A 21,394-nucleotide genomic window follows, 5' to 3' on the forward strand; every position below is an offset into this window, starting at 1 on the left:
GGATTTCTTGAAGGAAATAAAGAACAAATTTTAAAGAAAAGAGAAACTCATCAAAATTTAAGAAATTAAATACAAATGAGGACTCCATAAACCATGAAGAAAGGAGATACTTGTGACCTATTTAATGTAATGGATTAGTTTCCAGGATACACAAAGATGATAGATCACTGTAAGGCCTCTGTGCCGTGTTGGAGGGTTTTAGATGCATTCTTCTAGGTCAGGATTTCTTGGCCTTAGCACTATTGACATTTTAGGCTAGATAATTCTTTGTTGTTGGGGGCTATGCTGTGCACTGTAGGATTTTAACAGCATCCCTGGCCTCTACCCACTAGATGCCAGTAGCACCCACCCATACTTGTAACAGCCAAAAATGTCTCTAGACTTTGCCAGCTGGCCCGTGGGTGACAATATGCCCTCTGGTTGAGAACCACTGCTCTAGAGACATGGGTTGAAGTAGCTAATGCCTATGTAAAAACCAGGAATGTAAAGGTAAATGAGTGACTGAGCGATGCGTGTATGTGTTATGGGGAGGGACTGTGGTGACCTAGAAAACTCATGAACCATCTCAAGGAGGGGACATTTTTGTCATGCAGGAATTCAGCTCAATTTTGTGATGTTTTATGATTTTGCAAGGATCTGAGCTTGGATTTATATGTCACTGTGAGATCCTAATGACTTTGAGGGTGACCTTTCTAACCCAGAAAATACTATTTCAGGGGCTACTTTAGTTGTTAAATGTATTTAATTTATTAATGCATTGAAGTTCAAAATGAGAAACCTTATTCTTTTATTTTGATATTCAAATCTTATTCAATTTGTAAATATAGTAAATTTGTTACAGTGGAGTTTAATGAGGGGATTTACAAAAATTCCTATAGAGGTTTTAAACTGTTCATAAGCTTATTATATTGTTTTAATATTATCTGACAAACTATTCTAGATACTATAAAATCTCCTGACTCTAAAAGTAAAAAGTGAGAGAGGAGGGAAATAAGTTCTATTAAATATTCCATTACTGGTTGTAAAGGTAGATTTTAATGTAAAACCAAAAGTCTAATCAGTTACTCAACTGTGTATTATAAATGGGAATCACAAGTCAGTCTGTTTCTCTAACAGGCAAAACTTTCAAACATTAGATACTTAAGTATCTATAGGCACACATTATTCTTTAACATAATTATACTACTGTAGGTTTGACTTTCATCATTAGTTACCCACTTAAGAACTAATCATCATCCCAACCTTAACCTGTGAAATTTCACATCCAATGTTCCAAGAGATTCCTGGGCCAGAGGTCCAGGAGGTTATTGCCCAAAACACCAGTAGGACACACTCAGTCCTAGCTTACTGTAATAAACTCCCTAACTTAGAAAGGGAAGTGAGTGGTTTTGTAACCCATGGATTTACTTAGTCTTTTAGTTCTTCTCTACTAAATGGAAGTCTTCTAACGCCTCCAAGATTATAGTTAACTGTTTCAGCTAACTTTGGCTCTCAAGGTAGATAAATGCCATCAAGTTGCATTGTGTTATATGTATATCAAGGCTTTTCTTTGCTCCATGGTCTCATTTTCTTGGAGGAGAAACAAAGTGCATGGGTGAACTGAGTTCCATTTAATACCTCTGTGTAGGTGATGGCGATGGTTATTGAAGGATTTCAAGTAGAGGCACCTGTTTCGTGGGAGGGGAAGTGGAAGGTGATTAAATTTGCATCTTAGAGTGTTCTGACAATATTGTAGAGAAGGGACTATGGAAAGATGAACATTGATTCAGAAGGCAATTCAAATAGTCAGGTGAGAGATGCTCCTGAACTGGGATGAGAAACAATTAGAATGGTGAGAAAATCATAGATATTCGGAAGGAGATTCAACAGAACATAGTAATGGGCACCATGATATGTTCTCTGGGACATGAATGGCACCATAAGGTGCCCCACTGTGGGGCAAAATGGCTGGTCTTTATACCCTTGTCTTCCTGGGTCATTGGCTGTGGGCTGTCCCAGACACCTCTGGGTGAGGTGGCCTCTATTATCAAGGGTAATTTTCTGGAAAAGGATGCAGCTGTGAACACTGAGTCCCCAATATTCATAGCAACTGGGGAATACATATATCAGCCTGGTGAAAAGGGATCTGGGCAGGCACTGGCAACTTTTACTACAACAGTTGACATTAAAATGCAACACTTCTGAATTTCTTATGTGGTTCTGAAGTAGTGAAGACAGTCTTAAGCTTTTGTTTTTAAAGAGTCTGCTAAAGATTGATCAGCTGTAGTATATACTGTCAGATGGCAAAATAGGTAACTCTGCAAATATTGAAACACTCATTCTAGTTTCTTGATAAAGTCCTATTCCATCATATACGTTAGTAACACTTAATTTGACACATGTTGGGTACTAACAAGAAAGATTGATTTTTCAGAGTTTTAAAGGTTAAATAGAAATAGGTTTATTCTTTAAGGTCTAGATTGAGAAGATTCAGTTTATTTATGGGACAGCATTTTTTTCCCTCAAGGAAAAATTAAATTCAAGATGGAGGGTAAATAATAAATGTCCTAAAATCTTTCTTAATGGGGGTCCCTAGAACCTAATAAAAGCAAAATCTGCTAGATGCCACACTTTGCATTGCAATACACAGTACACCAGGCTCTCTGATGGCCTGTTTTTCAAATGGTTATTGGCACCTTGTCTTGAGGTTTTGGAACCCATTGCTCAAACCATTACGTGGTAATCAAACATTAAATCCAAACACCTTATTTTTATTCCTAGCTATTTAGCGGAGATGATTTCCTACACCATACCTACATATTTTGCTTCATGAGTAGAACAGGTAATCCATTCTGCCTTTGCATCTAGTGAGATTTTGACGAGAGAATTTTTTTCTTTCTTTCTGGAGGTGTGAAGGAGAAAGCCCAGACTAATAGGTCCAGAGATCAGTATTTTGCTTTTGACAGCCACAGAGTATTTTCTGAATTTTTTTTCGCAGTAAATATTTGAGTACATACAATGCGTTAGGCACTATGCTTGGGCATGGTGATACAAAGACTTATGAGCCTCCTCTCTGTGCTCAAATAACTCATACTCTAGCACGGCATACGTGTGTAAATTGGCAAGTGCAACCTAGGATATAGAAGAGTAGAGTGTATTCTTTTCTCGTACCCCTCCATAAGACAGTTGGTTGTGCCTCCTCTGTACCCCCATGGCCTGTGATACTTTCTCTCTCTGGAGTCCCATTTTTCTCCTATGCTCTGAAGGGTTGCGAAGTTTTAGGGGAAATTGGTAGGAGAATTCATATGATTGAGGTAGATCTCTTGCTTGGAGAGCTAAACTTCAGAATAAAGGTGATGGGTCCTCTCCTTTGTGTCTAGTATGGGGGACAATGCCCTTTAGCCTTTTGCTTAAGGGTGCAGGGGTGTATGAGCTGACTCTCTACCTAGGAACTTTAGCAAGGGGTCTGCCATTTAGAGTCAGGTATTTCCAGAATCTGGAGAAGAACATGCACCTATGTCCCATTCACTAAGAATTCGAATTGGAAAGTGTTTAAGTGCATTCCAAAGAACTCACCCCAATGTAGTCCTGAATCAAGAGCATAAACTAAAAATGCTTTTGACTTTCTAACAACTTATTTTCAGTATGTCTTTGTGCTTGATCTGCACACCCAATATACATTTCGAAAACTTGTAGCTACCGAGTTCAGAGGAATACTCATAAACTCTGTATAAAACTTTTCTTCCTTCTCTGCAGTACCCCAAGGCAGAGTATGGATTTGTCACAGTAACCTTCTGGGAGAGTAGACAGTTGTTATGGTACATAGCCTGTGTGATTGTCTAAGCCCTCAGGAGGAAGGAGAGACCTTCCCCACAGCTCCCACATAGAGCAGGAGTTGCTGGTTTCCCAGAGAGCTGTGAAGAAAATGGCTAGCCATCTACCAGCCCATTCTTACCCTATTAATGTGAAAGATTTATACTTGGTCCATTTTCAGACTTCAGACTTTGAACAGACTTCTCCTTGCTTATTCTCATGCCTGTGAAGAAAAACTGTTTTTGTTTTTGTGGCTTTAAAATAAGATTTTCCCTCAGGTAGAACAACCCACCTCTAATTCTCTCAGTCTTCTTGACTATGATATATTCTTCTTCTTCCAGATGAACTCTAAAATGTATTCAATGTGAAAATATGTACTCTTAGGATATTTTTTGTAATATTAAGTTTATCATCCAGGGATATAGCATATACTCTATTTGAATCTCTTATTGGGTTAAAAAGGTCTCTGAGAATCTGTTATATTTTCAATTTTTAAACTGACAGGTAATTTTAAAACAAACTGTTGCTGTTACGTTACTTACTTTTGCTAGTAGGTTAACACTGTTGAGTATGGAAACTCCATATTTTACTTTCTGAAGGCAAGGAAAGATTGTTATACTGCAGAAGGTTTGAATCTCCTCAGCTTCTTGGAGGAAGAATAATACTTCTGAAATGGGAAGCCAGAGCTTTTATATGTAAAATTAGAAATGCCCCAGAGGATCTTGCTCTTTCAAAAGGAACATGAAGTCCTTTCACAAAATAAAAAGGAAAAAGGTCTTTATTCTTGCTTGAAATACAATGACAGCTTCCTTCTGTTTTCCCAGCAGACCTAGTCCTCTTTCACACTTTGTCTACATTGTTCCCAGAGTAATCTTTCTAAAATGCAAATATGGACACATCGCTGTCCTGCCTGACATCCCTACATGACCCTGCATTTGGGACAATGTCCGCACTTTTTAGCCTGCTATAGAAGCCTCTAGGGGCACATCCTGACTTTGTGGGGCTTGAAGCTTATGCAATTCGGGGGTGGGGATCCTTCCTAATATAAAATTTTGAATTCAAAATGAGCCTCAGGGTCTTAGAAGGGGTAATACAAGGGGCAATTCTCCTTGAAACATAAATTTTACTAATTTCCTAGGGTATCTGCCTCTACTAAGGGAATTGCTTTATTATCTCAAATGAGTTGCAGTTACCAGGTTAATAAATCATGACTAAGGTAAAGTGTCCAATAAGCTAAAGTTGAAAACTTTTTCCTCTGCCCTTCTAGATTCTTTGGCTGAGGCTCTGTGAATTAGACTGAAAAGACAGATTAACGAGAGAAAAATAAACAGTTTATTAACGTGCAGTGAGGTCACATGCAGGAGAGAAACTCAGTGGTGAGTAACTCATACGGGTGGTTAGAACTTGGGCTTATGTAGCATTTTAACAAAGAACAGTAAATGTGTAGAGAAGAGACAAGACAAAGGAAAAGGGTTTTAAGCTTCCAAGGTAAATATATGGGGGAACCAATGGAAGATGAGGGTTGTTTTGGTAAAGCATGTTATGTAGATTCCTCTTAGCGCTGTCTCTGGGCTGGTAAGAGTCTCCAGTGATTTACGAATCTAAGTTTGTTTCAGGCAAATGGGGAGGGCAGAGCACATTTTTTTTTTTTTGGCGTCTGCTATTTCTCAACTGTCTTCAGCTCAAAATAATCCTTATGCTGAAGTGGCTTATTTTTGTGTGTCATATTCTGATCCCCTACAGACTTGAGATCTGACTAGAACTCAAGACCCAGTGGCTGCATATGGCCAGGATGGTTCTTCCTAAAATGAGACGTATTTTGAGCCTTTTTAGAGTCACCACAATAAGGAAAATATTAAGCGCATAGTTTTCATACTAGGTTTATTTCAAATAGGTTCCAGTTCAACCCTTAAATTACTAAATTAAAGTTAGTTAAATTACTTCCCTCTGATTTGAGATTGCAACTCTCTACACGGTAGTAACTAACTTCCTTCGCTAATCCTTAGCTACATGGTTGAAATATCTATTTTAACAGTCTTCTTGTCTGACTGAGCCACCAATCTTAATGATGTTTTAACAATGGCTGATTGGATCCTATATCTCTTCTGCCTTTGTCTGGCTTTGTATTCAACACCACCAAAGTCGTGCTCTGATTAACTCTTCCTCACACCAGATGATGGTTCTGGTTTCTTTTCAGTTGAGACTGAGATGGTGGAATGATGAGAACGGCTACACATACTTTCATTGTTTCCTACCCCATGTGACCATCCTCTCTTCACTCAGTAAATTTGGTTCCTCCCTTTTCTTTCCTCTAGAGCCTCTTTTTAAAGATGGCAGTGATTTCTTATTCTTTAGGTGACTTTTCTCTAAAGCACTTGTGTTAGTTTGAGTCTTCCAAGAATCAGAGGCCAAAATGTGATTAGACATGCAATCTCATTTATTAAGCTATATACCTGGGATGGAAAATGGGAAGGGAGCTGGCAAAGGCTGGATCAACAGTCAGATCTTGGCACAAGAGAGACCCAAGTGAAGAATAAAGGGAAGAAACTGTGTATGGAAGTGTTCGCTCCTCACTGCCATGCAGTCCAAGGACCTCAGTCAAAGCTGGCAGCCTTTTGTATCACCCTGTATATGGGCAGGGTGAATATTCCTAGGTTTCTGCCAGAAGCTGAAGAGAACTTCCACGTGTATTGCTTCCTTCTTTGTGCAGGGAATTCGAGATACAGTGATTTGTCTTCTACTTTGGAGCATGTCCCAGCATACCTATGATCACTGGATTCTTAAAACTTCACTGAAGGGACTGGCACCTGAAAATTTGTACTCTCACCCTCTAGAGTGCATGCATTTTACCATGGCCTCCAGCCTACCAACCACCTGTTGTTCCTGCTCAGTCAGTATTATATCATGGATATAATGGATAGGTGTGATGTTCTGTGGCATGTCCTGAAGGTCTAGATCTCTTTGGACTATGACAAAGGACAGGAGAGTTAACATAGCCCTGAGGGAAAATTTTAAATGAATATTGTCGTCCATCCACGCAAATGCAAACTTCCTGGTTCTCTTTCCTGACTGGGATTGATTAGAATACATTCACTAGACTAATGGCTGGGTATGTGTACCTGATGCCATATTAATTTGCTCTATCAAGCATACCATGCCTGGTACGATAGCTGCAATCTAGGATACGTCTTGGTTGACGTTGTGACAGTCTACAGTCATTCTCCCAGAGCTATCTGGCTTTTTGGAGAGGCCAGAGTATCAAATTAAATTGAGATATGATAGAACCCACCATTCCTGCATCCTTCCGATATTTATTTAATGCTGGTACTCATCTTTGCCACACCCCTCCATGGGATATGATAATGCTTTTTTTAAATTATTTTGGGAGGCAGTTTCAGAGGTTTCCATATGACTATCCCCACTATGACAGCTCTCACTCCAGAGGCCAGAGACAATGTGGAGATTACTCCACCCGCCAATTGTATCAACTTCAATCACACGTACAGGCACTCTATTGTCATGGTACATGCTTGCCATGGTATAACAGAGTCCTTCCTCCTGGACCCCCAGCCCCTTCTTTAGTCAGAGGGTTACAGATGTGAACATCTGGTCTGGGAACTGAGTAAGCGATTGTGACTTTGTTGGTCAGTCACTTTCAGCATCCTGCTCCTCTGTTCTTTATTTGGTTGTAATATTAAGCAACACCCTTGTTAGCTGCCCATATGTTTTGCCCCTAGAGACACCATGCTCTGTTAACCATTTTTACAACTCCCGGCAGGTCAAGCAGCCTTGGCTGCCCTCTGGCCTTGCCAGTCATTATGATAATTACAGCCTCCTGGCTCCTGACAGACAAGTGCTGCCATCTGTCCTCTATTACTTAAAGCCCCTTCATCTCCATGGATGGTAACCAGCCTAGCTATGCAACTGCCTCTAGTATCAACATCCCTGGCTTGTAGAGGAAAGCCATCACAGAATTTCATAGTGGTACTGGTGCCCCTCTAACCAGTGCATTCCTGATGGTGTTGGTAAATGGAGTGCTCTTTGTGCCCTCCTACAGAGCTCGATCTTCTGGTGGGTCTTTTGGCCTTACATATCCATACCACATGCCCTCTTTCCTCAGCTACTTAATTCCTTCACTTGCCTTCTGTTAGGGTAACCTCTTTGAGAATTAGCCGGGCTTTTAGGAACTACCCCAGCTGCTAGTTTACCTACTCTCTGGGGTCCTTGCTAGGGTGTTAAATCCTGGGTCTTGATAAAGTGTCTCTAAGTCCATGAATTCTGGCTTATTCAAATGTACATTCTGTCCCCATTGATCAAGCACTGCAAAATCCACTTCCAGCAATAATTTCCTGGCTCCTACTAGTGTATCCCAGGTCATTCATGTAATTCTTTAGGTGTATAGTCTCTTTGCTTCCTTATAAGGCCCAGCCCATCTTCAGCTGGGTTAAGCTGAGATTTAACCCTGTTTATTGTCCTGGCAGCCAAGACATATAGTAGGGGTAGCCCGTGTGTATATCACCTACTGCCTTGTCAGGGTGAAATTCTTGCTGTGCTGGGCTTGTTCTTACTGGGGAGGATTATGCTACCTCTGCAGTCCCAGAGGGTCTGGAAGGTTGCAGAATCAACATCCTCAGGACAACCACTCAGATGTCCCTATCCAGTTTCAGGGTTCTGGGTTTTCCCCACCAGGGCCCTGACCTTCACACAACTGACCTGCCTTGGCTGAGAATTAAAATGTTTCTTAAGCTCTGGAACTTTAATAATCAAGTCTTCAGCCTGCTGTTTAACTGTGTCTACCCTCCTAGCAAGAGACAGGCCTCTTAGTAAGCTACCACCAAGGCTTTCTGGCTCTTCTATTTAGTTTCTGAGTGATGTTTACAGCCCTCATCTCTCATTATCCTTCTGTAAAGTGTCAATGCAACTTAGCAGTAACCAGCCAACCCCTCTATCTTTGTAAGCATTGTTCCCCCCAGTTTTTTTCAAATGCCAGTATCATCCCTACCTGTCGCAGCATTCACCTCCTGAACATTTTCCAGAGAGCATTTACCAAGGCCATCATGAATGCACTGGTGAGAGGTCACTAAAATCTAGCAATTTAGCCACTATCTTTTGCCAGAAAGTGTGTGATCCACCTACTAAGGAGGATGGTGTCCTCTGTCTGCCTGGTGGTGGGTAAGCCAGTACCAAACCCCCATCTTACTGTGTGTTTTTTCGGACCATTTCTGGTACTACTGGTGTTTGTCTGGGTCCTCTGAAATCAGACACCAAGACTGGGTTAAGTGTAAAAGGATTTTATTAGAGAAAATGCCTATATGAGAAAAAATGATGAGGGAGATGGAAAAGGCTGGAAGAGCAGTCAGACCGTGGGCAAGTCTGAATGTGAATGAGGAAGAGATGGAAGGAAGGTTGAGTGGAAGCATGCCATTACAGTCTAAGGAAGGCTCAGCAAGGCCGTCAAGGAAGTCCAGTCAAAATCGCCCATCCAAGGAGGTGCATGTCTCCTACAGAACTCAGTCATTGCCTGCAAGCAGCCCTTGGGTGTGTTGCCTCTGTCCAAACATGTAGTGGTTTTTCAGAGCACAGCTGTTGGAGCCTCTGGTCAATTCTGCTCATTCTCATGACCCCCACAGCTTAATCAGTGTTCTAGTTACCATTTTTGCATCACAACATACACCAAAATTTTGCAGCTCAAAACACCATTCTATTATATTTATAGTGTTAAAGAAAAAACAAAATGGAGGCCATAGTTTGAATATACCCCTAAATCAAACACTCATATCACATAACCAAAATAAGCTGTGCTGATTTCCCTGAAATGCTGACTCTGACCTTAAACAAATCTTAAGCTTTCTTCATGTCTGTGTGACCTTACAGCTTCCTAGCCAATAAGCTACAAATTAGTAAACTTATACAGTGCTATTACCCTAAAAGGAATGTAAGTTTCTAGTAACCAGTCACAATAGAAAACAATCTACAGTTGACCCTTGAATAACATGGGTTTGAACAGTTTGGGCCCACTTATATGTGTATTTTTTCAATAGTAAATCCTATAGTACTACATGATCTGCAGTTGGTTGAATCCAAGGATGCTGAACTGTGCTGGAGGTTGGTGTTCCTAACCCTAGGGTGGTTCAAGGGTCAACTGAACTCTTTCATTCATTCGTTGTAAATTGAGGTGTAACTGCTGAGACCTGAGCTTCGTGTTACTTTTGGTTTTGAAGTCTCTCTGTTGCAAAAGGTTTGTCTCTTGCTCAATAAAATATTTATATCAAGTAATGCTCTCTGAATTTTCTTTTGAGAGTAGATTGGTCCAGAAACTCAAACAGAGCATAACAAGCATGTCTTGTCTTTGCTCTGTGATGTTTGAGGCCTCAGCTAGGAAGACTGGAAGGCTAGGGCGACTCCATGGCTGAGGACTGGGTTCCTCCGAAGGCAAATTCACTCATGACAGGCACCTCGACTGGGATGGTGTGACGATTAGGATGTCCAATAAGAGTTCGTACACATGGCTTCTCCATGTGGCTTGGCTTTCTTACAACATGATGATCTCAGGGTAGTCAGAGTTAAGAGTTTTCTTTTCTCCCTCATCTGAATTAAATCCAGGTTGATGAAAACCAGGAATTATCCAAATAAACAAACTACAGGGAGCTATTTCAAGATTCTTCCTTTTTCTGAGGTGGTTGATAAACATTTCAACTGTAGTCTGATATTTAATTCCAAAATAATAAAATCCTAACTTGCTTCCTGAAATGGCCTTTCTAAACTGGGAATTAGGGAAGAGTTCTCATCCAAAGGTAATTAAATGGCCTTAATAGGTAACTAATGACTTCTTAAGGACCTTCTCAGTGTATTCAAGTGCAGTGTTTACCACAGTAAGAAAACTATAAGAGAACTGGGAAGAATGACAGGACTTTGTCCTGAAGGACATATATCTTATATCTCCCTTTAAAAATATTACCAAAAAGTAAATGACAAATGTTAGATAATAAAATGGATTAAAGTATTTAATCTCTCTCTGCACAGTGGTTAAAATGCAAAGTAACAGAAGAAGCAAGAGGGAAATAAATGAGACCAACCAAAATACATCTTATGGCTGACTGTCAAATTACCCCTGAGTTTGTTTAATCTCTATGTGATTTATACATGAAGAGCTAGCTAATTTGTGATATTGTTTGGAGAACTCAGAGGTATCAGAGTGAAGGCAGTTTTTCCAAACTAAAATGAGTTGGGAAGATAAGAAAATCCGCCATTTAAAATAAATTGGCTTAGGGACTAGCAAAACTCAGTACAAAGCTCTATCACTAATGAAATCCTTATTGAAAACTTAGCTTTGACCTATCGCTAAATTTAAAATTCTTATTTTAGTCTTGTGTAGCAATAGATATCATTTATTTATAAATTTGATTTTGCCTGTGACAATTTGCATAGCCTGGTAACTTAAGAAATCTACACAATTTTAAAGAGAAAACAAACATCTACTGAAATTAGAAAAACAGTTTTCCTACCAGTCCATGCTTTTCATTATGTATTTGATAAAGCAATAGGTTTACCTTGAGTTGTACAGAATCTAATTTTTGGACTTGGGCCTGTCTTTCTCGAAGATTGGTAGGATTACACCTTTATCTTTATTATATTCCCTTTGTTTTTGTAGTCAGACTAGCATAGAAAAAAGTGGGTTGCTTTCTCCATGGTCTCTCTGGCTCACTTCTGATCAAAGAGAGAATATTTATTTAGAAATGGGGGGTAGTTCTTTTCATTTGTTTTAGCATAAACTACTGGGTTTTGAAAGCTTAAAATAATAATGAAAAATACCATGAATCCAGAAAGATCTGTTTGGGTAGTTATATCCTGATTAGAGATCAATTCTAAGTGTCTTGGAGAGAGGGGAAGTAGGGCACCTATGTTTGACATTAATTAAGGCTACAAAACTAGAGAGGAGATTCTTTTAGTCTGAGAAATTAATTGAACTTATCTGAGTCTTAAGATAATCTTTCAATATACATCAATAAAACATGTATTTTATAATACCAATTTGTCATTGGCAGTTTCTGGCTATAAAGTCAAGGTAATTAAGGATTAACATTTTAGATTACAAAAGTAACATTTGTTGAGAGTCTTCTTAAATATTTAGGGTTGGCGACCCTAATCTGCTAAAAACTAGTTCACTGAGCAGCAGTTATGCTGCTGCTCTGCAGATGCCTATCCCCAACCAATAAGGATGTTTTGATTTACTGCATTTGAAGGCGCCTGTACATGTACATGGTTAAAATCTCTACAGTTGAATCTGACATGCAGCTAGCAGCTATATCATCCTCTTGGGAAAGTAACGTTACTGCTTCTATCTTGCATCATGTTGCTGTGGATTAAAATGCGGAACTCCCTCCCTTTTCATGAAATACCGCTTGTTGGATTAACTGCACTACCCTGTGGCATTTTGCGATGTGAAGTTTCCTCCCTCAGTTATCACTTTGCTGTATCCATCTTGGGCTTCAACTTTCTATCAATATTGTTCTACCATACAATAAAGATTTTTTCTCCTTTATAAAGAAGAAACACAATCAAAATTAAGCAGTTCTGCCTCTTTTTACTGGATGATTTTTTAATCCTATTCTTCAAGTAGTAGGGTCTATCCTGTCTTTATTGCTTTTTCTTTTGAAAACTTAATTTCAACTTCCTGTTGCAGTCCTTTCTTGTTTTTTGATTATATGCCTGTTCCCTGAAACTATAATGTGGGTTGTTGAATTTATGTATATGTTTCCCTTTTTTCTTTCCTCTGTCACTTCCTAAATGATTCCAGAGTTTAGTTTGAGCCTCCGTTGCAGGCCTGAACTGTCTTTCACAATAATAGACTGTCTGGCATTTGAATGCACTAACTGCTTTGAAATAAACCTTCCCAATATCTGGTGTACTTTTCACAATGTACTTGACATTCTTTTCGTTGATTGTAATAGATTCTGAGGTGTTTTCACTTTCTTCCAAAGTTTCTATTACTTCTACTTTAAAAAGCATAATATACGTTGATCAAAGTGAAACTAATTCGAGTGGAACAAATACTTAACTTCCAAAAAAGCATCTTCTTAAGAATCCTGCTTCATTCCTCTCAGAAGGATTTGTCACGCAAATCAAGAATTTTATAGTACAAATTTCCCCCACTACCTGAAAGTAGAGCATTCCTATTAAACTTTTCGTAAGCCGAAATGGTGGAAAGCAAAGAAGCAATTATCTTAGGACACATTTTGCTAACGGATGCACAAAGTAAATCAAGATAAAGCACAGATGCTCACAGAAACAGTTCAAAGCTATGGCAGCTTGATGCTGAGATTCTGAGTGTAGTTCCTGGGGAAGGAGTTTAGCGGGGCCACTCTCACTGCCTTTATAACAGCCCCCTGCAAAACAAATGCTGAATGTAATTTTTGCTTTTCGCCTTTTTTTTGTAAAACCCAAAATCCTTTTTGGATTTCCTTCCATTAGCGAAAACAGGTACTAATGTGGGTAATTTATAAAAATGAAGTGGCGTAAAGCAAACTTTCAAAAAGGGGGGTGGTACCTGTATATTCTTTTTCTTAATATCCCCTCTATAGGAAGCATTCCTTTATCAATAGCCAACTTAGACAAAGTTTTATGTAACTAGAATTTTTCTGTTAGTTTTTACAGTAGAAAAAAATTGGAATCAACTAACATGTCCATTGGTACATAGTTAATATTCCATTGTATATATAGGCGCTAATTTAGGCAACATTGAAAAAGATGTTTTAAGATATTGGATGACATGGAAAAATATGCATGCAATCAAAAAGTAGATTTGAAAATGGTATATAAGCAGCATAATATCAGTGTTCTAAAAATATATGCATATAAAAATAAGGTTAGTCATGTTATTCTGTAATGATGATTGCATTATCTGTGTTTCTTTTTTAATTTTTCCAGTCTCTGTAATCATACACTCTTTAAAAATAAGGAAAATTTATTAGACAGTTTTTTAAAAGATCACATATACACTTCTGTTAACACATGTTTGCTTAGTTGGCATTCTATGTCTCTTTTATATGTTGTTTTATAATCTAATAATCCCTTGTCAAGTTTAATACAGGGACAGGGAAACAGTTGCTTGCTAAACAATTGTTCTGATTCTTTCTCCTTCATGATAGCTAACGTTTGAGTACTTACTGTGTGGTTAGACACAGTGCCAAGGGTTTTAAGTATACAGTGTTTTATGTATCTAATTTAGACACTACCTTGCTTAAGCCTCAAAAGGAATCTAGTGTTTTATAGATTAGGACACTGAAGGTCAGACTGTCTAAGGTCACACAGCTGATATGTGGTAAGCTATATCTCATCCAAGGTCTCTAATGACAAAGCCCATAGTCTTTCCACTACAAAGTGAACATTACCATGCTTTGTCCAGAGTACGTGGGTAATATAGCAGCCTCTAACAGAATTATTTGGATATACAATAAAGCTTCTCCATTGCCCTGATTCTCAATTAGATTTTTTAATTGAGTTAAACTTTTAAGATAATCGTAGATTCACATGCAGTCATAAGAAATAATCCCGAGAGATCCTTTGTCCCCTTTACCTAGTATACTCCAATGGCATTGTCTTGCAAAACTATGTGCAATAGCATCAGGATATTGACATTGACATAGTCAAGATACATCACCACAGGGATCTCTCATGTTGAACTTTTGTAGCCATATCCACCTCCCTCGCACCTCACTTAACCACTAGCATCTGCAAAACTGTTCTCTGTTTACATAATTTGTCATTTAAAGAATGTTACTTAAATAGAATCAAACAATATGTAGCCTTTTGGAACTGGTTATTTAAACTCAGCATAATTCTCTGGAGATTCATCCTCGTTGTTGTATGGTTCAACAACTATGTATAGTTGGTACTTTTTTTTTTTTTTCTGAGTAGTTTTCTATGGTACAGATGTACCACAGTTTGTTTAACCATTCGCGCATTGAAGGATAGCTGTGTTGTTTCCAATTTTTGACTATTATAAATGAAACTGCTCTGAATATTACAGGTTTTTGTGTGAACATAAGTTTTCATTTCTCTGGGATAAATGCTCAGGGGTGCATTTGTTGAGTTGTATGGTAGTTGCATGTTTAGTTTTTAAAGAAATTGCCATGATGTTTTCTGGACTGACTGTGCCGTTGTGCATTCCCCTCAGCAATGTATGAGTGATGCAGTTTCTCCACATCCTCACTAGTGCTTGGGGTTGTCATTACTTTTAAAACATTTTAATTATCATTTAAATTTTTTAATCATTTTTATTTAATTTTTTAATTAAAATTTTTTGTGATAGTTGTGTAGTGATTATCTCACTGTAGTTTTAATTTGCATTTCCCTAATGTCTAGTGATGCTGAACATCTTTTCATGTGCTTATTTGCTATCTAAATATCTTCTTAGGTACAATGTCTGCTCATGCCTTTTGTCTATTTTCTTTTGGATTCTTTGTTTTTTTACTTTTGAGCTTTGGAAGTGCTTCATATACTTTAGATACTAGTTCTTTACCAGATATGTGGCTTACAAATATTTCCTCTCAATCTATAGTTTTCCTTTTCATTGTAAAGAAACAAGGTCTTTCACAAAGTAAAAGTTTAAATTTTTGATGATGTCAAGTTTATAAGTATGATTATGGATCATACTTTTAGTGTCAAATCTCAGAAATTTTGCCCAGCTCTGGTTACTAAAGATTTTCTCTTATTTTTTTTTTTTTCTAAAAGTTTCACAGTCTTACCTTTTATTCTAAGTTCAGGCTGATTTTCTGCGTCAGTCCTAGAATCAACTATTCTAGCCTACAAATCAAAGAAATATGTGTTATGCTAACTCATACACTAAAACGTGCATGTACATATCTAGAAATATTTTTATATGTAACCATCTATATCTATAGTTAAGCTAAACTTGAGTTTATATTGATGTCTCAAACTCTAATCTATTACCATATGGATCACTCTAGCTTCCTTCCCTTGCTTATCTGTAAATTCCCAACAGTGAGAAAACTGACTCCTATCATCTGCCATCTATTTACTTAATTGCTCGGCTCCAATGTACATATATAGTGGTGTCAGAATTGTTAACCTGTACCCCAGTGGGAACAACTTTATCAATGAGAGTACAGTGCTTACGTACAATTTCTTTTGCTTTACTGTTAGAGACTCCACTCATTTCCAGAGTTACTTTGCTCAACACCTTTCCCCCACTTTCCACCTTTTCAGTAAAGTTGTTTCATACATTTGTAGTACAATTAGATTGTTTTGTCACAGTTTGCATTCCATCCTAGAATCCCCTGAGCTCCTGAATGATTTTTTTTAGTTTGCATGTATTAAGGTTTACTCTTTGTGCTATGGAATTCTGTGGGTTTTGAAAAATGCATAATTTAATGTATCCACAATTATGTTATCATACAGAATGTATGCCTTAAAAATATCCCCCGTGATTCACCTATTCAACCTCCCTCTTACCCCTCCTTCTTAGAAAACACTGATCTTTTTACAGTCTCTACAGTTATACTTTTCCAGAATGTCACATAATTGTACAGTATACTGCCTTTTCAGACTGGCTTCTCTCACTTTGTATTATACATTTAAAATGGTACTGGCACAAAAACAGAAATAGAGATCAATGGAACAGGATAGAAAGCCCAGAGATTAACCCACGCACATATGGTCACCTTATCTTTGATAAAGGAGGCAAGAATATACAGTGGAGAAAAGACAGCTTCTTCAATAAGTGGTGCTGGGAAAACTGGACAGGTACATGTAAAAGTATGAGATTAGAACACTCCCTAACACCATACACAAAAATAAGCTCAAAATGGATTAAAGACCTAAATGTAAGGCCAGAAACTATCAAACTCTTAGAGGAAACCATAGGCAGAACACTCTATGACATAAATCACAGCAAGATCCTTTTTGACCCACCTCCTAGAGAAATGGAAATAAAAACAAAAATAAACAAATGGGACCTAATGAAACTTCAAAGCTTTTGCATAGCAAAGGAACCATAAACAAGACCAAAAGACAACCCTCAGAATGGGAGAAAATATTTTCAAATGAAGCAACTGACAAAGGATTAATCTCCTAAATTTACAAGCAGCTTATGCAGCTCAATAACAAAAAAAAAACCCAATCCAAAAATGGGCAGAAGACCTAAATAGACATTTCTCCAAAGAAGATATACAGATTGCCAACAAACACATGAAAGAATGCTCAACATCATTAATCATTAGAGAAATGCAAATCAAAACTACAATGAGATATCATCTCACACTGGTCAGAATGGCCATCATCAAAAAATCTAGAAACAGTAAATGCTGGAGAGGGTGTGGAGAAAAGGGAACACTCTTGCACTGCTGGTGGGTATGTAAATTGATACAGCCACTGTGGAAAACAGTATGGCGGTTCCTTAAAATACTACAAATAGAACTACCATACGACCCAGCAACCCCACTACTGGGCATATACCCTGAGAAAACCATAATTCAAAAAGTGTCATGTACCAAAACGTTCATTGCAGCTCTATTTACAATAGCCAGGAGATGGAAACAACCTAAGTGTCCGTCATCGGATGAATGGATAAAGAAGATGTGGCACATATATGCAATGGAATATTACTCAGCCATAAAAAGAAACGAAATTGAGCTATTTGTAGTGAGGTGGATGGACCTAGAGTCTGTCATACAGAGTGAAGTAAGTCAGAAAGAGAAAGACAAATACCGTATGCTAACACATATATATGGAATCTAAGGAAAAAAAAAAAAAGGTCATGAAGAACCTAGGAGTAAGACGGGAATAAAGACACAGACCTACTAGAGAATGGACTTGAGGATATGGAGAGGGGGAAGGGTAAGCTGTGACAAAGTGAGAGAGTGGCATGGACATATATACACTACCAAACGTGAAATAGATAGCTAGTGGGAAGCAGCCGCATGGCACAGGGAGATCAGCTCAGTGTTTTGTGACTGCCTGGAGGGGTGGGATAGGGAGGGTGGGAGGGAGGGAGACACAAGAGGGAAGAGATATGGGAACATATGCATATGTATAACTGATTCACTTTGTTATAAAGCAGAAACTAACATACCATTGTAAAGCAATTATACTCCAATAAAGATGTTAAGAAAAATTAATCCACGTTCTTTCCTGGTTTGATAATTTGCTTCTTTTTTTATAGCTGACTAATATTCCATTTGTACCACAGCTTGTTTATCCATTCACTTATTTAGGAATATCTAGGTTGTTTTTAGTTTTCTGTGATTGTGAATAAATTTGTAATAAACATTCATGTGCAGATTTTTGTGTGAACATACATTTTCATATTAGTTGAGTAAATATCTAGAAGTATACTTGCTGGATTGTATGGTAAGTCTATGTTTAGCTTTGTACTAAGCTTTTAAACTGTCTTCTAAAGTGATTGTACCTTTTTGCATTCCCATCAGCAATGAATGAGTGTTCTTGTTGCTCTGCATCCTCACCAGAAATTAGGATTCTCAGTTTAAAAAAAAAATTATCCATTATAATAGATGGGTAGTGTAAATTACATTTTTATTCTTAAATATATACTGGAAACAGATTATTTTGCAATGCAGAAGAATTTCTTTTCTGTGTCTTTTTTTTCTCTTTAAATTGGAGTATAGTTGATTAACAATGTTGTGTTAGTTTCAGGTGTGCAGCAGAGTGATTCAGTTATACGTATACATGTATCTATTCTTTTTCAAATTCTTTTCCCATTTAGGTTATTACAGAGTATTGAGCAGAGTTCCCTGTGCTATATATTAGGTCCTTGTTTGTTATCTGTTTTAAATATAGCAGTGTGTAGATGTCAATCCCAAACTCCCAATCTATCCCTCCCCCACACCCCTCCCCCCGGTAACCATAAATTCATTTCTAAATCTGGGAGTCTGTTTCTGCTTTGTAAATAAGTTTGTTTGTATCATTTTTTTAGGATTCTGCATATAAGTGATATCATATGATATTTGTCTTTCTCTGTCTGATTTACCTTACTTAGTATGATAATCTCCAGGTCCATTCATGTTGCTGCAAATGGTATTATTTCATTCTTTTTAATGAATGCAGAAGAATTAATTAAAGGAAATGATACTCTTCAAAGACACTGATAACCATAGTCTTTACCTCCTCCTCACAGAATAAGGGTTGGCCTCACTGCTAAGGAATTTTCTTGAAGACCCCGGAGAGCCCATGTTTGTAAACATTCCCTGGAATCCATGATTCTCAGCCCTATCAGACCCAGTGCACCCTTACAACAAATGTTTGTAATGCCTTCTTTTCTATGCCAAAATGAAATGAATCAGTAATATAACCTAACTGCATAGTTTTAAAAAATCAATATAATTGTTAAATACAGGAGAAATTTTAAAAATTAAAAATTAGATATTCAAGCATGTAGATGTTCAGTCATAAATATATTAAAAGACAATGAAGTAGTCAGGTATTAGTACTTTCTTCCCAAATAAGTGAGAAGATCAGAAGTCACTCCATGCAAGACACAGAGGGAAATTGAAACATTGGTATGAGTGGACACTAGAATAAAATCTAGTATTACTCTTGTGCATAATTGAAAGAGAACTTATTTATATGTAATGAGGAGGAACAACCCCAGTTGAAGTAGGACTAATATGCCAAGATAAATTACAGACTGTTTTTTTTTTAATTTTTAAAAATTACAGACTGTTGAAGTGAAAGCAATGGTGAGATATTCTTGCAAATGAACTCAGTATTACAAGTATGGTGTTAAAATTTCATATATTGTGACATAAAGTGTTAGTGACAAAGTACACGTCTCCTGCCATTTTGAAATCCCATTACATGTTGGAACATACGTTCAGTCTCAGCTAAAACAGCCTGGGAGGCTATATTCTTCCATAAACAATAGGGACTATAGAATAGATTGGAAAGAAACTATAAATAAGAGGCTACATGTACCCCAATGTTCACTGCAGCACTATTTACAATAGCCAGGACATGGAAACAACATAAATGTCCAATGATAGATGAATGGATAAAGAAGATGTGGTACATATATACTATGGAATATTACTCAGCCATAAAAAGGAACAAAGTATACCAGAAAGAGAAAAACAAATATCGTATATTAACACATATATGTGGAATCTAGAAAAATGGTACAGATAAACCTATTTGCAGGGCAAGAATAGAGATGTAGACATAGAGAATGGACATGTGGACACAGGGAGGGAAGGAGAGGGTGGGACGAATTGAGAGATTAGGTTTGATATAAATACACTACCATGTGTAAAATAGATAGCTATTGGGAACCTGCTGTATAGCACAGGGAGCTCAGCTCGGTGCTCTGTGACGACCTAGATGGGTGGGATGGGGGGGGAGGTGGGAGGAAGGTCCAAGAGGGAGGGGATATAGGTATACACATAGCTGATTCACTTCACTGTACAGCAGAAACTAACACAACATTGTAAAGCAATTCTACTCCAATAAAAAATAAAGGCTGTAGAGAAATTATGTGATGAACCATAAGGGACAATATTGTAGTAAGAGCTGAAAACAGGCAACCCCAAAATAATGCCAGTGCTAGTTTCCCAATATAAGTGTTTGTCCCTGTACTACAAAGAAATAATGGAAGATGATAAGAATGTGAAATTTTAAAAATATTTTTATAATGAAATGTAGTGTTCTGCTAGTTTTATAATATTTGGCATGAAGTCGCAAAAGGAGTCCCAAAGCTATCATATATTTGCAATCTGCCTTGTCGTTTTTGCAATAATTGCATTTCTACACTGAAACCCTTTTTAACTAATATGCATTTTAAAATGCTGTATAACATTGAGTAGATAGAAAGTAGAGAGATAGTAAACTATTCAATCGTTTTAAAAGTCTCTATCCCATTTAAGCTTTTCTCTCTATAACATCCTTCTCTTAAATTATGTTGACTTCTTGCATAAATATATGAAAAATCTTTTTAGTATCTCATCTACTGAAGTATCATTAGTTTGTACTTATAGTGGGTTTGGCACTCTGGGATATTAAAACTGTGTTCAGGAAGATACTCCATGTGTGGGATTGTCCTTTCTGTTTAGAATATCTAACATTCTTTGCCCCTAACCACTAAATGCCTGAGCCTCCGTGTCTCTGTCCCCAGTCGTCAGAAAAGCAAAAATGCTCCCACATTTCCAAGATGTACCCTAGCCTACAGTACCTCCCTTGTTGAGAACCTCAACTAAATCTACGGTTCCTAACCTTTCATGAGGAATATTGTAAGTTTCAGCTGCTTGAGCATAGTGAGTGAAATCTGGATAAGTAGATTCTGTAACAATTTCGTGGTGACTGGAGAGGCCATCATGTGTTTGATGAAATGGGAGTTTCAGAACAGAGTTCAAATGATAAATGTCAGATTTTGCAAAGGTACGTGCAAAAAATGTCCTTGAGGAGGAAACAGGGTATTACAGAAGAAGAAAGCTAGGTCAGAAACTAATGTTGCTAATTTTTTGTTGTTTTTTTTAGTCCACAAAACTGGGTGAGGACATGGGAAGAAAGACGAAAAGGAAACTGACCTACCAGTGTGTACCAGGTACCAAGAGCTGTACTGACACTTCCAAAT

At 37.7% G+C, this 21,394-nt stretch overlaps 1 long non-coding RNA gene across 2 annotated transcripts in view; it reads left to right on the top strand.

Moving 5' to 3' along the window:
• LOC113619431 (uncharacterized) overlaps positions 1-21,394 on the top strand; it is a 51,850-nt gene that overhangs the window by 3,420 nt on the left and 27,036 nt on the right. For both annotated transcript variants that reach the window (XR_003432379.1, XR_003432380.1), the window contains exon 2: positions 21,298-21,364. This is a non-coding gene — a long non-coding RNA (uncharacterized LOC113619431). The remainder of the gene's footprint in view (positions 1-21,297; positions 21,365-21,394) is intronic.

The sequence above is a fragment of the Aethalodelphis obliquidens genome, unplaced genomic scaffold, assembly GCF_003676395.1.
Source record: "Aethalodelphis obliquidens isolate GAN/ISIS:26980383/991018 unplaced genomic scaffold, ASM367639v1 scaffold1, whole genome shotgun sequence".
NCBI classification, from domain to species: Eukaryota; Metazoa; Chordata; class Mammalia; order Artiodactyla; family Delphinidae; genus Aethalodelphis; species Aethalodelphis obliquidens.